Source organism: Prionailurus bengalensis, chromosome E2 (genome assembly GCF_016509475.1).
Source record: "Prionailurus bengalensis isolate Pbe53 chromosome E2, Fcat_Pben_1.1_paternal_pri, whole genome shotgun sequence".
In the NCBI taxonomy this organism is placed as follows: domain Eukaryota; kingdom Metazoa; phylum Chordata; class Mammalia; order Carnivora; family Felidae; genus Prionailurus; species Prionailurus bengalensis.
In genome coordinates, this window is record NC_057352.1 from 46,119,448 (window position 1) to 46,138,743 (window position 19,296).

Consider the following 19,296-nt stretch of genomic DNA (forward strand, 5'->3'; position numbering starts at 1 on the left):
ACCACAATTGTCACCAATATACAAAAATTTAAAAAACACAGAAAGGCAAAAAGAAAAGAAACTGGGACTAAATAGCTGTAGAATAAAAGGACAGTTGTTTACAATGTGAGTGTTGAAACCAGGAGACGGCGCATTGCCTCGATTGACCACAGCTGGGAACGGGCACAAGGGTGACTCAGAATCCTTGCCTCTCTGGGCACATCTGTGAAAGTGCCAAGTACTCTTCACAAGTGGTGAGTTTGGGGTAACAAATGAGTATTAGTGAGTAGGCAAATTCACAAATACTGAGGACCCACTGTACCTCCAAATGTTATTTGGTATTATTGGAGGTTCTATGCTTCTGTATGTGCTGTGGTGAATGAGGGAAGGAAACAATCAGTGAAGGTTTGCTGGAATAAGGGAAAATTTCATGGGGGAGGAAAGATTCAAGTTGCACTTTTAATTTGTTTTTAATGTTTATTTTTTAGAGAGAGAGGGAGAGAGAAAGGGAGGAGATAGCATTAGTAGGGCGGCGGTGGGGGGGTGGGGGGAGGTTGTGCAGAGAGAGACAGAGACCGGGAATTCAAAACAGGCTCCAGGTTGTGAGCTGTCAGCACAGAGCCTGATGTGGGGCTCGAACTCATGAACCACGACATCATGTCCTGAGCTGAAGTGGGAAGCTCAACCGACTGAGCCCCCCAGACGCCCCTGGAAATGCGCTTGTAAGGATCAGTAACATACATGCTTTTCAGAGAAGAGGGGCCCCAACAAATGTGCAAAGATAGGAATGATTTTGTGTTGATGGGGATGTGAGGAGGCTGACCTGGAGGTCAAAGAATGTCCATCTCAAGGAGTAATGAGAGGTGAGCTTAGATGTGGCTGATGGACATTGATTACTTTTGCCCTCCTTGTACCCATCCCCCCTCATCCTCACATTGCCTGAGTCTTCCTTTAGACACTTTTTGAGTTCCTCCCACTCCATCTGTATCGTTTGCATGGAGCCAATACTTCCCTCATCCTCAAGGTGGACCGTGACGCTGGGCTTGGCCAGTCAGGATGCTTCACCTCTTTGACCACAGGGACTGTAGTAAGGACTTGGCATTTCATCCACAGCCAGTGAGAGTCACCTCTGGAAGTGTTTTTCTGCTAAGACTGACAGTTGCAAAAAGATGAAGCTTGGAGCTTTTGGGGGCTACCAGGAAGAGAGAATATGTCTGAAAATAAAACCAACACAGAGTGAAAAGAGGGACAGAGAGACAACAAAGAGACAGTGAGTGAGACTGGGTGTCAGTTTTTAAAAGTAGCTGGATCTCACCATGCCTAAAAGAAACTTGAGCCTTTTCAATTGTGTGAGCCAATTGAATCAGTGCATTTTTGTCTCCTCACATAGAGCTGGGTTACATCCAGAAGAGCAGGATAGTAAGTAGGTGTCCAAGTGAAGCAGTTTTGAATAAGGAACAGACACCTCCTCTAAATAGCTTAAGTATAAAAAAAAAATCTTGCTCTAAACCACAGAAACTCACATGGAATCCAAACACAAGAGGTTTAACAAGTCCTCAGAAAACCTGGAATTGCGAACTGAGAACTCGGGAATTAGGGTTATTCCCCTATGTATCGAAGGCTGCATGGCTTTGCTCATCTCTGTTTCTCTGGAACCCGGCTCCGTTCTCCTTTCTCTCTTTCTCTGCTTACAGATTTTGCTCATGGCTGGCCACAGTGACCTCGACTTTTTATACCATTCCCAGCGTCTTTGCCAGCCCAGTTTGTCACAAAACCAGTTCTAAAACCCCAAGAAGGGAACTTTATTGACTTGGTTCAACTTTTCTTGAAAGACTAGCCTATAGATTCTTTCCTCAGATTAGAAAGAACTCTGTTCAGGTCCAGCTGATATAAAGCGTCAGAGGTAAAGATTGTACTATGACAGTAACAGACATCTCTGATATGGATGAGGCTAGAACTGAAAAGGTTTCCAAGGGCAGATGGTTGCATTTGGGCTTGAGGCTGTGGCCGTAGGAGGCCAGAGATCTCAGAAGATAGCTCAACCATTACCTTCCTGTGAGGACCTCTCACTTCCTATTTTTGAACATGAGAAGATGGGGATTAAAAAAAGACATTTATATTGAGAAAATTATTTTATTTAAAAATATTTATCTTAAATATATGTTCATAATATATCATGAAATATATTAATATAATTAAATGTGTGTATATATATATAAATCCATACATATATACACGCTCTATACCTATGCCCTTCCTCATATTTCACTCCCTTTGACTTGCTTTTCTTTTCTAAATTCCTATTGAGGTACATGTGCCTGTCTATCAATGTATCTATACGATTATATATAAAGATGCATAGTCAGGCATTGGTTTGCAATTTTTGTGCATACAAGGATGGACATTTTGCAAGTTGATACACAGTGTATCCTTGATTGAGGGTAATATGTGTGTTTTTAAAAACCAGAATGTATTATGACCCTATTTCTTAAAACCCTTCAGTAGTTTACCATTGTACCCTGCTTTTTCCATTCATGGCTCTCTAATCTAATAATTCTAATCTAATAAACACATAGAATTATGTATTTATGCATTATTTATTGAAGACACTATTCTCAGTGCCAAGTGCAGTGTGGGCATGTAGGACCTGTTCAGTACACATTTGTTGAATGCGGGACTGAGTGACTTTGTGTCTATGGATTGAAGGACCTTCCTGCAATAGCTCTTGAGTTCCTCCCAGAGGTTCTCTGTCCACACATCTTGAATAATGATTTTGAGGTATTCATGGATTCTAGGAACCCAGATCTGTTTATTATCCACGACAGAGTCCCCATGCTTTAATTAGACGGATGCAACACACTGACTTTCTATTGAGTTTTCCAACAGATGCAACTATAGGTATTTTTCAGAACAACGGCCAGACCAGTAGACCTCTAGGCCTCATTTTGAATTTTTACGCTCTTTTGATGGTTATCATAGTCCCCTAGGTTGTTATTTAGTCAAATTATGTTCATTTTATCGCCTCTGCCTTTCCTCATATTTCACTCCCTTTGATTTGTTTTTCTTTTCTTTTCTAAATTCCCTTTGAGGCATCACATTACCCCTAATTGCCTGCAATGTTGCAAGTCTGGTCTCATTGCTGACACACAGACACAGACTCTTAGCCATGGTTTGGGATGCCCCTGTGCATGGCTGAAAATGTTACTAGCTCAGAGAATTGCTTCACTGCAGTCCTTGCCTAACCTCCTGATGGCTCTTTACCATGAGCTCACGGTTTTGTTGTTTTCTCTATTGCTGCCATCCAGGAATCCCCTTCAAGTTAAATTCCGTCTTTAAGTTTATTCATCCCCAGATAGATCATCTGCATTTTTTCAGCCAGAGCCTCATTGTGTTACTTTTGACATCTATTACTAAGATGCACGTATAGCTTGGTATTGTGTGCCAGTCTTCAACTGCTGTTGGGAACACCTCCCAATTCAGTGTCATCTGCAGATGTGATTATCATGATAATAGTAATAAGATCTTCCTCTCTCTTTCTTGATTCTTAATAAAGTTAGGAAAGCTGTGTATCTTTGCAGACCATACACTTCAGACTTCTTCTCACAGCTCTTGTCAGTATCTACTGTTTGCTGGGCTTGGTTTGGGGTCTGTTTTTATTTCCTGTGACAGTGCTGAAGGATACACCCAGACTTCTCTTTATTAAAGGGCTCTTCAGTTGCAATTTACCAAACCTAGGGGAAGCTTTCAGTCTTGGTTTCCTTTTTTTGGTTCCGTCCTCTCCACTTCCATCTCAGAGGTAAGGTATATATCCCCTGACCCCCTAAAGGAGATTGTAGAATGTTAATGGTTGAATGGATGAATGAGGCTCTCAGGCTCTAGGCTGCATACTGCCCTGAGGTTAGTGAATGCACCTTGGGAAGCCAACGAAGTGGTTACTTCCCATTGGTCTGATAGAAGTTGTGGTGTTCTTTTTGGCAATTCAGTCGATTTCTGTGCCAGGCTGCCCTTCAAGGAAGGAGCTTCTGTCATCTTCCAGAACAAACCTTGCATTCTTGCTTTTAACTCAGCCCCTGCATGTATCCATTGCATGAAAGTCAAACCTTACATGTTGTAGTGCATTCCACTGTATGTGGCATTGGTGCCCTGCCTTACCGTTCTCGTCTCTTCCCTAGGACTCTGCTATGTAGTCACGCATAGGGTAGTATCAGGAAGGGTTGCCCCCTGCATTTCAGCTGTATTTGTAGTACTTTTATTTCTCGCTTTTGGCCTTTGTTGTGTTATTCTCTGTATGTTTTTGAGTGTTTCAAATGTTTTATAAAAACTTACAAAAATCAAAGACAAGGATTTGCCCTTCCGAGGACCACCCGTTTACCAGGGAAGACTTGCGTAGTATTAGCCATTAACAAATGACATGAAAGCACTACGGATGAGATGTGTCTGCAGTCCTGTGGCTCTGGAGATGGGTGAGCGACCTCGACCCAGTTGGAAGTGGTGGTAGCATTACCTGGGGTGGTGGGAAGGGAGTCACATAAGCAGAAAAAGCTCAGAAATTATCCTTAGGACCAGTCTTGAAGAGTGAGTGGAGTTCACCAGGCAGACAAAACGGTAAGGATATTTTAGGCAAAAGGTATAAACAGATAAAAATAGATAGTACCTTTGGAAAGCATAAGTGGCCCAGTAAGGCCAAAATGAGTGTATTTGGGAGGCTGGGAGACTTGGGCTAGTGATTAGTTTGGAAAGGAGAGTTTGGGAGAGATGAGGTCGCTCATGCCAGGCAAAGACATTTACGTTTTACCCTGTAGGCCCAAGGGCTTTTAAACAGCAGAGTGATGTGACCAGATTAGCATTTTAGGAAAGCTGAGCTACAAGTTGAATATGGGGCAAGCCTGGAGGCAGAAGTAATGGGTCTTGAAGGACGGACAGGTGGCATTGCTGGGAACAGCACACTAGGCACAGAGAACAGAAGAGCATCAGTACAAAGGAGGAGAATAGCATATGTTTGTATGAAGTAAGTAGAAAAGAAGCATTTTCGGCAAAATTCTTAAGCATGATCAAATTTGAAAGCTGCCAATCAAGTCTATGAATTCACAGCAACTCTGCACTGAAGCTTCTATGTTTCCTGTTGTACAGTATAAGGGTTGATAAGATTTTTTTTATTTGTGGAACTTCTTTGCTTTCTCATATTTGTTCTTGGTTTAAAGCCACACGTTGTTATTACCCATCCTTAAAGCATTGTCAGTAGGGAACTACAGCAATTATAGCCCAAAATATTTAAAAAGAATTGTTGAATGATGAGGACTGAAGAGACTGGAAAGGGTCTTGAATGCCAGACCGGGAAATGTAAACTTTATTTACATGGTATTGAGGGATTCTTCCAGGTTTTTCAGAAGGGATGACACGCACCGAGTATAGCTTTAGGGAGATGTAAGTTCATGGTAGACGGGAGCAATCAGAGAGTGAAATCAGGGAGACCTGTTTTGTTTTGGTATAGCCTCTGTAGATTGGATTTTTGACTTACCAAGTTGTCACTATGTCCACTTTACAAATGGTATTGTTCTTTTGCCCATTTCACACATCTTCATCTCTTTCCATGCCATATTGAAAAAGCCTCTGCAAAGTTTCAAATGTTAGATTCTGGTTTTTTGTAAGAAAATTCTCAAACAGTGGTTCCAAGTGGTTTCTGAAACCTAGCTAATAGAATATTATGCCCATCTTCTTTTCCTCTTACTGTATGTATTTGTAAACAAAGGATATAAATCTCTCTCAGGAAAAATTTGACAAGTCCTCTTCAGGTGTACGATTACAAAATAGACTCTTTGCCAGGATATGGAGCTTGAATTCCAGGTGCTTCTGTGAGGAATCAGTGATGACTACCAGTTTTGGAACTTGATTAACTAAATGCTGTTCATGCTATTTAATTAGGAAAACTGGTAGAGACCTACCATGGTAGGTGTGTGTGTGTGTGTGTGTGTGTGTGTGCGCACATGCGTGTGTGTGCGTGCACTTGAGTTTGGTGGAGGAGAGAGGATTCTCTTTGGCAGTGTTAAATATAAGATGCCCGGTAGCCATGTAAGGAGAAAAACCAAGTTAGAAATGTGTGTGTGTGTATACAGATATATTTATATGTATGTGTGTGTGTATATACATATATATGTATATATATACATCTGTATCTTTGGCTATTTAAGGGTGTTGACGTGGAAGATATATTTAGGAGTAATCAACATAGAAATTTTTGTGTTGTTGTTGTTAAATCCACAGGCCTGATTAGATCACCTAGTATATTAGTCAGGGTATGCTAGGCTCTGCTGCAGAAACAAACACACCTTGGAAATCTTAGTGATTCGACAGAGTAAGGTTTAGTTTTTCTTCAAGACAGATGGAAATGTCCTGGGCAGGTGACTCTCCTATAAGCAAGGACTTCAGGAATATAGCTTCTTCCACTATGGGACTCTGCTAGCATAAGTACCAGTGTCTACCTAGATATGTGTATTTGTTTTCTATTTGTCCTTCTGTTTTTGTGATTATTAAAAAAGATTAATAAAAATTTATTTAAATTCAATTTCAGAATTCATAGAAAGCTAATAAACTATAACAGAGCCCTCATTTTGAAAAGTATGTATTTTGGCAATTAAAAAAAAAAAAGCCAGTCTCTTAAAAGTAGATAAATTTAGACTCCAGTTAATTAGATACATGGGAAATTTTGGTCTGTTTTGTTTTTACATGAATGATCCTTTCAGGGCATTTGTTATCGTGCCTAAGGAATGATTCATAGTGCTTGATAATTTGGTTAATTTAACTTTGATGTTGGAGGAGCCCAAACGGATTCATGCCACTATCTAGACGGCTGCTGCTCCATTACATTGATATTTTAATAAAATTGACCCTCAGTGCAGGAAATAGTCTCATCAGTGAACCCCCACTCAACATAGGACATAAGTCTCAGGGGGCTGGAAATAAGCCACGTGCTCTCTGGAGGGGCTTTTCTAATCCATTGGCCCTAAAAGATAACTCTGTATTTAGTATTCTGTCAAGAGACTACAGTGGTGCTGTATTTATGTATCATGACTGAGAATGGTTTAAAACTAAGTGCCATCAAGCCTGCTTTTGTTCCATATATGAGAAAGAGATTTATAACAAAAAGCATAAATAAGAGACAAAGGAACTCTGAAATTTCTTTTTTCTTCTGCCTGCCTTTCCCTGTTCAGTGATAGAACAATTTATGAATCTGACAAATCCTCCCCTAGATAATGGTAAGAGTAACATAGTGTTCAGCTGAGTAATCCCGGGCCACTAAAGTTTATTGGACTGTGGAGCCACAGCAGCAGGATTGACGCAATAATCAAATGACATGCTTGATTTGGGCTCCCCCTGTCTCTTTCTCCCCACCCGCTCCCCCATTTCCCAACCCCCCTCCCTTTTTCCTGCCTGCGCCTAAGGAAAACTAAATACAGGGAATTTGAAATCAAATAGGTTGGCAAGGGTAGACTTCCAATTTCCACAAGCAACATTCACTCAGAAAGTATGAGAAGTCTGTGCCAAAAGGTTAAATGAAAAGAAGGAACGTGGTTGTAAACACGTTCCGACTGAATTTTTGGTTTGGATTCGAGTAACCTAAGAGCAGGAAGAGAAGCCTATTCTGACAGCCTCACTCTTCGGCCAACACTGAATTGTTGGGACACCAGAGACATCATCAAAGGATGTCAATAACATGAGTTAAACTAGTGTTGATTGTTCAGAATTGGCAAGAAGACAGAAATTTAGGCACTAAAAAGAAACTCAGCTGTGCTTTGAAAACTGTGGACTGCATGTAAAAGCAAAGTTTTTTTAAAAGTCGCTTAATCCAGTACTTCAAAATGGCAGCTGCAGGCTGCATCTGGCTGTACGTTTACTTAGTTTGGTCCTCGCGGACAATTTCGTAAAGTTGAATTTTAATGCCGTCAGGGTGGATTTGCATAGTCCAGTCCACCAAGGGGATTCACCTCTTTCTGTTCTGCCTCTTCTACATATACATACCTTACTCCCTGGCTCCTGAGGGAGCTCCTGTGGTTGAGTCATGAATCCGTCTCTTGCTCTAGTAGGACCAGGGAATGACTTCCAGTTGAAAAGAAGTGGGAATCTTACACTAGCCTCTTCATTCTTTGCTCTTAAGAGGATGGAATTCAGTTGAAATGGCTAAATGTTACCATTGTTCAGGGGAAGAAGTTAACATATTTTGAGAACACCACTAGGAATGACACCCAGCCCAGGAGACCTCAAGCTTTTTCAAGACAGTGAAAGAAAAAGGTCTCTCAAATATCAAGAAACATACTTTATAACCAGAATAGTCTGTGATGAATGGGGTAATAATATTCCACCCAGCCTATAAAGAAAAGTGGTATGGACATTATTGCTTTTTTGGACACTGGAGCAACTGTATCACTCATTTCTGAGAGGTTGTCAAAAAAAATTGAAGGGTTTAAATATATGACCTTTTACAGGAATTACTTCAACAATAGCTTATTCTACTGAGTCCACTGAAGTTGCGGTTTGCAACAATGAATTTCCTGTTGCGAGATGCAAATTGTGGGCTAATTGCAGGATTTAATCCAATCTGTTTAGGGCAGTACTTGAAAGATCGGTTCTTGCGACACTCTTTTATTGGTTGATACCAAATACATTCTGTCACAGAGGAGAAATCACAGAAGAAAATTGAACAAAGAGAAATGGTAATACTCAGAATGCAAAAGTGGTCAGAAATAGGGACTGATCTTGAGGCACAGGGATTTTACTTTGTGAATCAAGGTGGTAATGAAACAACAGAGCCATCTGGATTGATGCAGAACCCTGAGCCCTCCGAAAAACAGGGCACAATATATAGATGCCAACCACGTATGTATAATATAGCAAAATAAGAAAAATGAATGTACGTTTCTTCTTTGGTTAGTCACTCTCATATGAGACACCATGCCATTATACCTGCCTAGACCATGCACAGGATCTAGCCTGAATGACAGCATTTCAGAAATACCAGGGTGAGGTAGGAGAGAGTGTTTATTGAAATAGATAATTGAAAGCCCCATTTCTAGCCTGTCAGTGTTGCCAGCTGAATAATTGAGTCTGAAGCCCTGAGTAAACTCCATCTATAGATGAGCTGTTCAGATTAAATAGTGTCACGTGTCATCATGGACAACTCCCTGGATCTTCTCTGTCAAACACCATATGTGCACACCAGAAACATATCCAAAGGCGACTGGCAAACGTCTTTAGATAATGAGTACAAATTAATAACTAGTTTTGTACATCACAAGAGATCATGCCATTTTAATGTTATGCCCTTTGGCTGAACAAATAGGACAAAGATCTTTTAGATACTAATGAATAGTGTCTTAGAAGGATTAATTTGCCCAACTTTTTGCTGAGTTGACATCGCGGGCAACATGGCTTGATTTGTTGAGTCTGTGGGACTCTGGTTGGCTCTGTGGGACTACAGAAAAGAGAGAGTTTGAGCTTGAAGCTTTAAAACTATTATCTAAGAGGGATGTCATTCTGGATTCTCAATGAAGCAGCTTGTCATAGAGTCACCATGTACGGTTGTACAGGCTGCACCCTCATTCATATCAGTGTAATATACATGAATGGTGCCCCCTGGAGTTGGCTGTGCATAGCCAGGGGAACTGTTTGCGGTGGCTCTAAAAGCTTCTTATGATTTCTCAGCATTACTTTCTAATGACATTGTGTAGTAAGAGTGTGATACTCCATTGAATTAACGAGAATTTGGTTGTAAGGATTTATAGTCATTCTGATTAAGAATATAATGGCTCTTGTTTTCTGTCATATATGGGAGGTATAATTATGTTTTCTAATAAAAATCAGATCAAAGTTTTTAGCTATTAGACTTCCATATGCTAAAAGTATAGATAATTGCCATTATTGGCTACAGAACAGGGAAATGGGCATTCTCTTAAATTCTTATAAATTAGTGTAGCTTTTTAATTTTTAGGTAAATTTGGAAATAGCTGTTGCATAAAAAAATGTGTGTCTGCTCTGACCAATGAATCTCTTTAGGACACGAACAGAAATGCTTTCACAACGGTACGGTATATGTATGAGTATTGTCTACTGGAGTTTGTAATGACAAAGACAGACATTCAGACAGTCAGATGTCTTCCAAAGTAAGAATTTGATTACATCAACAGTGGGCTGTCTGTCTTTGCAGCGGACTGCTGTGAAATGGTCCAAGAGTGAAGTAGATCCACTGACTGCCTGTACAATGTCCAACATTTGCAGGCATGTGCAGCAACCATGTCTGTTTATAAGACCTGACCTAAAAGAGACCCAAGATAAATCATTACATGGAAAAAAGCAAGTTGTAGTACAGTATTTAGAGTATGATCCCATTTATATAAAAATTAAGTAAATAAAAATGACACACACACACATATGGAAACAATTCAGTATGAATAAACACTGAATTGTTGCCTGGGATTATCTCGGGAGGATGAGATTTTAAAGGACTCTTGTTTCTTATGACATGGACTTCTGTACCTCAAAAAAATTGGCGATGACCAAAAAAGCCTCTTTAAAACTTTGTCGTTAGAAAAAAATAAGCCTGCCATCTTCTGAATGGGAGTGCATTTAGTCACATTTACAATAATGAATTCTCATGATAAGGTGTATCCCCCAAGACAAGGAGAGAGTGGGTGCTGAGCCCAGCTCAACGCTGATTCCTGGCTCTGTAGAAGGAAAGAAACCTGACTCTTCCCCAATAATGGTGACCACAATCTTCTACAGTGGTTACTTGCTCTGTGTGCTTCAATCCAAATTTTGACAACATGCTGCTATGTATATAAAACTGACATTTCAGATAAATAGTCACAAAACGGGTTGACCACTTTCACTTCCACTCCTCCAGGAAGTCCTTGTAGTTTTTGTGTATCACTGAGGGATCAAAATGGCTCAATATGAAGTATGTTTCCTTGGCCTAGTAGAAGACCAGAACCCATCCACTTGTCAAGTGCTGTTAGTGGTAGAAGGGTTCTTAACCGTTTCGGTGGGAGGCACTTGTGAGAATCTCATGGAGGCTATGGAAACAATAACCAGTCTACCTACATACTCACTTCAAACATCATTTTGTACATAACTTGGGGGCCCTCTGCCCTTTTAGAGACAGTCCATTAAGGTACTATTTTTTAATTAATTTATTTAAATTCAAGTTAGTTAACATAGAGTATAGCATTGGTTTCAGGAGTAGAACCCAGTGATTCATCACTTATATGTAACACCCAGTGCTCATCCCATCAAGTACCCTCCTTAATGCCCAACACCCGTTTAGCCCACTCCTCCCACCCATCTCCCTTCCAGCAACGCTCAGTTTGTTCTCTTTATTTAAGTGTCTGTTATGGGTGGCCTTCTCCTCTGTTTTTACCTTATTTTTCCTTTCCTTACTCTATGTTCATCTGTTGTGTTTCTTAAATCCCACATATGAATGAGATCATATGTTTGTCTTTTCTTTCACTGACTTATTTTGCTTAGCATAACACACTGTACCTCCATCCATGTTGTTGAAAATGGCAGGATTTCATTCCTTTTGATCATCGACTAGTACTCCAATGTGTATATACACCATCTCTTCTTTATCCATTCATCAGTCAATGGATATTTGGGCTCTTTCTATACTTGGGCTATTGTTGATAGTGCTCCTATAAACATAGTGGTGCATGTGTCCCTTTGAATCAGCATTTTTGTATCCTTTGGATAAATACCTAGTAGTGCAATTGCTGGTTAGTATCCAAAATCTGTAAAGAACTTATCAAGCCCAACACCCAAAACACAAAGAATCCAGTGAAGAAATGGGCAGAAGACATGAATCGACAGTTTTCCAAAGAAGACATCCAGATGGCTAATAGACACATGAAAGATACTCAACATCACTCGTCATCCTCCGATGATGTGGCAAATCAAAGCCACCATGAGATACCACCTCATACCAGTCAGAATGGCTAAAATTAACTCAGGAAACAACAGATGTTGGTGAGCATGCAGAGAAAGGGGAAGCCTCTTGCCCTGCTGGTGAGGATGCAAGCTGGTGCAGCCACTCTGGAAAACAATAAGGAGGTTCCTCACAAAATTAAAAACAGAACTCCCCTATGACCCCATTTAAACATGATAAAAATAGACTGGATAAAACATGTTGGCGAGTAATATATATCTGTGTTCATTTGCACATTTAAAAGTGGCAGTAACTTCAGTGGCCTGATGGCTCTAGGGAGGTAGCCTTCTTCAGAGATCTGAATAATGAAATATTCCAGGTTTATGCTTTGGAAATTTGAGTTGGTTATGGGCTGATGATCTCAATAGTGGTGATGCATACTTGCTAAATGGGGACCCACTTAATCTCAGCACCAAGAGTTTCTGGGTTTCTCCTGGTTTGTTTTCATTTTGTGGACACTGGAGACTTCATAAATGATTAAGTTTTCCCTCTTTGGCTTTGTTGCTACAAAGTCTTAGAACCAAACTGGTGGTCCATTGGGAACAAGTACATAAGACTCAGTGCTATTTTGCATTTATCTGTTTCTGGGGCCAGCTTATACTCCTTATGATTCCCTGTATTCCCCTTCCCTCCCAGTTTCTCACTTGGGTTGCCTTGTGTTGTTTTGCATAGTAAAATATGCAATAAATACAGGATATAAATATAGAGAGATAAGCAAATGTGGTAGTCCTAGAAATGACGGCATTTTGTCTCCTGCATGAAGCTCAAGACTCCAGGTTTTCCAGTGCTCGTGGAGCATCCAAGGCAATTGTTAGAAACAAGGCTCCCTGCTGCCCAAATAAAGCTGCTTCGAATTTGTAGTGATGCCGCTCAGAGCATCTGCACAGTTTCTTCTGCTTCTTCCACCCATGTCATAAATACACATGAGAGGAGAGAGCGATGGAGACTCTATTTGTGAAAGAAGTTATAGACCCGACTTGGGGCCATGGAGGAAGAAGGGCTTCCGGAGCAACGTGGACTTCCAGGATCCAGAAACTCCAGAGAACTCAAGTCCCACTCTTTCCCTAATTGTCACTATGATAAGAGTATCATCCTAATTTGACACGTGAAGTGGATACTTTATAAAGGTGGTGCTTCTGCACATGGTTACTTCTTAAATAAACTGATGAGGAGGTGGCCTGTTTTTGCCCTTTTATGCCGTACCTACAAGAGCATTTCAGAAACAAGTACAATGGAAACTGTCTTAAGTTTTTTACTTAAAAAATTAAGTTTATAACCTTAATCACTTAATTTATGGGGGAAAAAAAGGTTCATTGTCCTAATCACTGTAGGACATACCTCATCACACGTTGCTACTATGGCCATGTTAATCCTCAACATGAACATGAGTAACCAAGGTGACCTGAGGATGTCCTTTCAGGAAAAGTCTCTTTCTTCCTGGTGATATGGCTTTTTGACCCCTGTGTATTCCATGAGGGACGTGATTGAAAGCAGGGGTTGCTTTCTTTAATAATTTACTGTGGTCTGAGAATCTGGGGTTTGGTGGTTCTTTGTTCATTAAGTACCATTTCATTAGATCTCAGCTCAGAGAAACCCAACGGAAACACGTCGTTTAATCTCTCAAATAAAGTAGCCTTTTAAGTATTTTGCATTTATGTTTTGCTTTTTTGGAAGGCATTCGAAGCACAATAAAATGACTGCCACTTTATTGTGGATAGCATCTTGCTGAAGGAAGTGAGTGGCAATTTTTTTTTTAATGATTTGGGAAGTTAAGGCCCAAAGGCAGAGACAGAACAATTGTCAGCAGTGTATCTGGGCTAGAATAGAACTTTCCCATCTGATTTTCATAGCGCTGGGAAACAGCTCCCACTCAAGGATCAGAAGTCCAGTTTAAGGGATATTCATTTTTAATAGGGAGACTCTCAACCTTTAGAGACCAGACTTCCCAGCCTGCCCAGCGAATACTCAGGCACTTCAGTGTGTATTTGATAGTAGTTAGCAATACAAAGCAAGCCCAGTGTCCAAGGAATGTGCAGAGGAATGTTAAATCTAGGAGCGACCATAACCTGATTTTCTAGATTTCCATGAGTTTAAAGTCTCAGCCACAATATTACATTATCAAGTTATTTGCATTTGAAATATAATACCTAGGGGGTTGACATTTAATTAAATTACTGTGCTACCTCCAGGCTGCAAGGAAGTTGGATGGCCCGTTGTGTGGATGGGGCCATAGTACCTTTCTACCCTTTCTGAAAGACAAGGGACCGGGAGGAGGAAACCTCGCTTGTCCCCAAGTGCACCAGGGCCAAGTGCACTTGGTTGGTTTGCACTTAACAGGGTGAAGTGGAAAGCAGACAGGCAAGACCTTAGGGAGCATGGACAGCACTGCATTTTTTCATACATGGGGGCTCCAGTGGAAGAGAAGTGGCAAGTGAGAATCCTTTGCCCTTATCATAGCCACAGTCCAGCCTAGACCATCATTTTCCCCAGTGAGGAAGAAAAGTGGTTCTTCACTCTTCAGAGTCCCCATGGCTTAAGATAACTGTATAACTGTAGACCTCTTTGTCTCTAACTCTTGAGAATCCATGGTCATCATTAGAAGAGCTCACCAAGAACCCCACTGATCAGAACCCCTGCCTTCCGTGCTCCTAAGCCCCATTCATTGACCAGGTGTAGGGCAGGAACTACAAGTGTAAGCACGGGGCTGTGGCTCCCATATCTCCCACAGCATGTATTCTCAGGGGACGCTTTGCAGTGTCTAGGGATGTTTTCATTTATTATGATTGTAGAGGTGCTCCTGGCATCTACTGGGTGGAGGCCAAGGATGCTGCTAAATTACCTACAATGCACAGGACAGCCCCTTACAGCAAAGAGTCAGCCAACTCAATGAGTAAATGTAGTGAAGTTGAGAAACCCTGTTCCAATAGAAGACGAAATCACGAAAGAGTAGATTCCCGCTACTGAGGTGCCTGTCAAGAGAGAAAATCATCTATTAAATGCACCGCCACGGTGTGTGAGTCAGGATCCAAGCAGGAAAGCAGAAACCACTTTGGTGTTGAAAGGGGAGCAAATTCAATGCCGAGAGTCAGATGTACCGGTGTTGGAGAGGCTGGAGCACAGTGAGTATAGCGAGGCCAGTCACAAATTAACAACAGCAGCAAGCCACTGACATTCCTCTGTCAGAGGACAGAAGGTGGACAACGGCGTTGCTGTTGAGGAATTCTTGTAGTCAGAACCCCAGCAGTCCTGTCTGGTGGGAGCCAGAGCCACACGGATGAGGAAGCTTCTGGGGCTGCAGCCTGAGGAAGAGGGAGAGAAATCCTCAGATTGTCCTGTCTCCCCATCTTTGAATCCTTCGCCAGTACCCCCCCATCCACTGAGTCCCTGCAGCATGTCCGCCTGGGAAACACAGCAGCAGGGAGAAGGATAAGTAACTGAGTGCAAATAGGCGCAAACCGGTTCATGTGAAGTCTTAGAACCCCGTGAGTCTTCCAGAGCACGGGAACCAACGGAACGTTGGTACCCTTGAGTAGTCATTTCAAGAGTTCTGCCTTGCAGCTGGCGCTTTTCTAGCCTGGGGAGTCTTTTCTTGTGCCTCGTAACTCTAGGCTTAAACTAATAAAAAGATGCCCTTAAGAACGAGTAGGCAGACCCAACAGTTTCTTTTTAACGCAGGCTTAGAAGTAGCACACTTCTTGTTTGCGTGCCCCCCAACATGATGGAGGGTTTGTGTCTCTACACAGACAGCAAGGTTAGATGGAAATCCATGTCAACACACAGAGCACACGTTGTTAATTTTACTGTGTCTGTGGCTAACTCCATCCTTCATTGTCAGGCTTTGGCTCATTTTGGTGGTAGTGATCTTGCGTCTTGCTTCAACTCAGATGTACCCTCTCCATGGGTCCTGCCCCTCTCTTAGCTGGAGTCAGACTGAAAGGGGGAGGTTGTTGGAGAGCCAGGGAACCTGCAGTGAAGGTTTTTATTTTTCCTTAGAGTTGCAATTTTAAGAATCTAGACAAAGCAAAGGGAATTAATTTATTTGTTTTCTATTTGAACTGCCCAACAGGTCCCCAAACTCACGGGGATAAAAGTGATAGATTTTTAAGTGTCTTCTTTAAGAAAGTTCTGTAGTTGCTTAATTATTTTGCCCCACTTTTGATTATCTGCACTAATGGAGATGTGGAGGACACAAATCAATAAAATCCCTTGATAATCTAAAAAATCTCAATGTTGCCATTAGTTTTGACCTCCTCCCCCACCAAACCTTTTATCGGAGCTACTAAAAAGTGCCTCTGCACCCCCTGGGCTCTCAATATATTCAACTTGTTGACAGGCTGACTGATAAAATTGTCTGATTTGAGTTTTATCTCTTTTTCTCTTCTCCTGCCCACTCTCTGGGGGAGGTGCTAATGAGCAGCCCAAGAACAAAACCACAGGAAAAAGAGACTGCAGAAAAGCCAGGGTGACACACAAAATGATTAAATAGCTCCCGTATCCCTGAAACTTTACTATATAATGTCAGCTTTGTGGGATTTTTTTTCTTTTTTCCTGAAGTAAATTGAAATAACTCAAATGGCCCAAGTGTATGGGGTCTTCACAGACCCTTGCTTTGAAGCTTTGAATAGCTTTTGTATGGTATCCATTTTCTGGGGAAAGATTTTTAATTGCTAATTTTTATAAATGGCGTTCATATTATGCTGGAAAAAGGCCAGGCATCTTCTTAAACGACCTCAGGGCAACTGAGAATTGGGATGGTGGTGTTTATCTTAATGTCCGCAAAGAAGAAAACAAACAAACAAACTTGGTTTTCTTGTTTTGTATTTGCCAAACGTATTTATCCATTATCCAAAATGGACTCACAGATACCATAGAGAAAGACCAGAACGTGACGGGCCCTTACCCATCCTGCCGCCCCAGCCCACTCTTGCTTGCATCCTCCAGGCTCCGGGGATCTGGCACAACTGACAATGAAGAAAGCATATGTTAACATGAACATGCAGTCTCTTAGAAGTCCCAAATCCCTTTCTTCTTTAAGATACTAAGTTTACTCCTGTCTTCCCATTGTGCCAGAATGCACCCCTAAACAAATTCGAATGGCTGATAATGGTTACAAAGGTGGGGTGAGATGAAAGGTTCCTATAGGGAGCGGAGATGATGGGATCCCTGCATCGGGGTCAGTGGCCCTTTCCTTTGGACTTTACTTTTCACAGGGGAGTGAAGTTTGCTCTTTCCAAAGGAAAAAAGCACTGCATTTTCTTGTTTTTCTTCTCTGTATTCCTTCAGTCATTTTATTTCAGTTTGCTACATATCATTTGAAAGCAATTTCATAAACATCAAAGTGGCTATGAAATTCAGTGTTTGTATCTGGCAGGTGGTTTATAAAATCAAGCCCAGGAACCACCTGGGTTTGAAGAATTGGGATGATGTGTCAAGGTACAGTCAGAGAAACAGAACCATCTCGAGTGCTTAGAATAAAGGATTTGTTACAAGGTTTAAACCTTACACATTGTGAGAGCTGGTAGATTGATCCAGGCAGGCTGTTGCTTTGGTGCCCAGCCCTGGAACTAGAATTGGCATTGGTCAGTCAGACCAGCAGTGGTCAAGAAAAGCTTGAAATGGCTAAGAGTGAGGCTGAACTAGAAATTCACGAGGACAACTGAATCCAGTAGCAGCAACTGGAGTCCCCATGTATCTTTGACCACTTAAAATCTCAGTGCTGTCAGTGACTGCAAAGAGAAGATGGTGCTCTTCCCCAAGGAGCTGCATGGGAACCTTGCCAAGAACTGAGAAGTTGAAGCAGCCAAAGCTGGAGAAACTGTGGATCCAAGGGCTGTAGCATGTCAGTGGGCTATGCCAGCCCCAACAACGCATATGAGCTGTCACTGTGCCTGGTGCCCAGTCACATGCACCAGTCTTGAGAGCATTAAAACAAGTCTGCTGCTTCCCTTCTGCCTTCCAAAACTTGCACAAAATGTCACTCGCGGGCACTGCTGACTCTAACCATGCAGGAAGGGAATGCTGGGAATCAACCATATTTCTTGCTTATATTGGCATTGTACAAAGTCACACCATGACATGGCTCAACAAGGAGTGTCTGTGCGCTCACAGATCCGTAATGGAGATCTCACACTTCGGAGAAACCTGACTTCTTGGTGAATAGCAAGGTGTCACGGTTTGATGATGTCACTCAAACATATGTTGACCATATATAATTTGTAAGAGGGAATGAGAGAGCTGTAGTTGGCATACTTACTTGCTGATTGATCAAAAGGTGTTTTGTTGTAACTGTATTATTCCACTTAAGTGAGGTATATGACGAGTCACATTCATAGAGACAAAAAGCAGAGTAGTGGTTGCCAGGGGCCAGAGGCAGGGGGAAAATGAGAACTTATTGTTTAATGGGTACAGAGTTTCATTCTTGTAAGAAGAAAAATGTTAAGTAGATGGATAGTGGTGATGGCACAACCATGTGAATGTGCTTAATGTTATTGAGCTACACACTTAAAAATGACTAAAATGATCAATTGTATATATATTTTAAAAAATAACTTTAAAGATATTTTATTGTTTGGTGGGCTTATAAATGGTTCTATTCAAAAAATATTTTTAAAAATATAGTTCCTCTTAAAATATTAAAATAACACATATCAGTGTATATTATAAGAAAATAAAACACTTTTTTATATTATGTGGACATTAAAAACAATGTATGCAAAGTATTCTTAGTACATTTTCCCTACTTTTGTAAGTTCTTGAAGTCATGTTTCTAATAAAGTATCACTAGTATTCTGAAGAATATACTCTTTTTATTGTTATCATTACTTTTAAATTTTTTCATAAAATTGCCTGCAACTTTCAAAGTTGCATTTTTGGTTTGAAACTATTGACACTATTTAATTTACTCTGATACTCTTAAGCAAATAATTACTCTCTATAAATACTCAAGTATCTGATGAGCTCAGGGAAAAATTCTATTAAGTGGATTACATCTCAATTCTTCTTCTCCTTCTGTCTCCTCCTCCTCCTCCTTCTCCTCCTCCTCCTCCTCCTCCTCCTCCTCCTTCTTCTTCTTTGTCTCCCCCTTCGTAATGAAGTGTGTAAATATTTCAGACCTAATATCTGCATGGGTACTATCTTACTGCTTTAATTCAGGGAAACTTCTTGTGATGAAAAGTTTGTAAGACAAAACTCGTAATCATCTGTCTTTTTGTAAATCTTTTGAATGTTTTGCCAAGTTAAGCTGCTTAAAAATCCTAAAATTTTTTTTAATGTTTACTTGAAAGAGAGAGAGAGAGACAGAACACGAGCAGGGGAGGAACAGAGAGAGAGGGAGACACAGAATCTGA